This window comes from Sorex fumeus, unplaced genomic scaffold, assembly GCF_029834395.1.
Source record: "Sorex fumeus unplaced genomic scaffold, SorFum_2.1 ptg000269l, whole genome shotgun sequence".
Lineage (NCBI taxonomy): Eukaryota > Metazoa > Chordata > Mammalia > Eulipotyphla > Soricidae > Sorex > Sorex fumeus.
The window spans coordinates 255,778-257,270 of NW_026606326.1; positions in this window are offsets into that span (position 1 = coordinate 255,778).

The window sequence follows — 1,493 nt, forward strand, 5'->3', positions numbered from 1 at the left end:
TGGAGAGAAACCTCATAAATATAAGGCATGTGAAAAGGCCTTCACTCGATCCTCGACCCCCACTGGGCATATGCAAACGCAAACTGAAGAGGAGCCTTATATGTGTAAGGAATGTGGGAATGCCTTTGGTATTCCTCCAGCCTTACTCGTCATGTGAGAATTCACACTGGAGAGAAACCTTACGTTTGTAAGGAATGTGGGAAGGCTTGCACTGTGTCCTCATGCCTTACTGATCATATGAGAATTCACTTTGGACAGAATCCTTATGTATGTAAGAAATGTGGGAAGGCCTTTGCTATTTCTTCCAACCTAACTGTTCATATGAGAATTCATATGAGAGTTCCCGGTGCCTCCACACTGTGAGCGGTGTGGGCTGTTCCAGTTTGGGGGCCCTTACATGCTTGTTTTTCTCTTTTTTCTGATATCAGCTGGTTCTTGAGGCAAGGTGAATGCTTTAGTGGAACCCAGAGGCTTTAGGGAGTGCAGGGTTCGAGTATGAGTGGGTGATCGTGTGGCTCCCCTTTGCCCACCATCGCCTCTTGCTCCACGATCTGTCAGCGGCGGGTGGGCGTGGGGCTGAGGGGTGGCCTGAGTGCGGAGCCTACGGGACTTGCATAGAGCACGGCCTGGCTATCCCGACCCTCCCTGCACGGGACATCGCTTTGCCCTGATCCGGAGCCTTTGGCACAGGCATCACATGTGTAAAACCTTCAGATTCACTTCAAGGGGCAGGGCCTAAGACCCCTGCACTAGCAGATCCAGTTGTAGTCTCTCTTTTGATTGATTGCCTTGATGTGGTGGGGCCACACGGTGGTTTGTTCCCTGCCGGAGAGTGGGGTTTTAAAAGAAACTTTTTCATTATTATTGTTTTGGTTTGCCTTGTGTACCACATCCGGAGATGCTTAGGGTTTACTTTTGGCTCTGAACCCAGGAATTCCTGATGGTGGTACTCAGTGACCATATGGGATGTGAGGAATTATCTGGCTTGGCTGCATGCAAGGCAATTTCCCTGCCTGCTTCACTGTCTCTGATCGCAACTTTTTTGGGTTTTTTCTACATCAAGAATTTTTGCTTCCTAAGGTCCAGTTGCAAAGCATGCCACACTTACGATTTCTCAAGTGTTTGTATTTATTGCCGAATTCATGCAGGAAAGAAGCCTCATATAAGTAAATAATGTGGAAACGTCTTTATTGAATCCTCAGGCCTTACTAGGCCTATGAGAATGAATAGTGGAGAGAAAAATTTATGTATGTAATGAATGTGAACAGGACTTCATGGACCTTCAAGCTTTAGTGAAATTTGTAAAATTTATACTGGATGAGTTGATCCCCTATTAACGATCTATAAGGTCAGAATAGGCTCTTTCAGTTTAGCCAGATTCCGTTGGACAGGGGGGGTCACAGGTGGTACAAAACTGCAGCCAAGAAGGAAATCATCCTCGTTTCATATGATGAGCTACTTATGATGTCACTTCTGTAAGGAAAGTTTCTTGC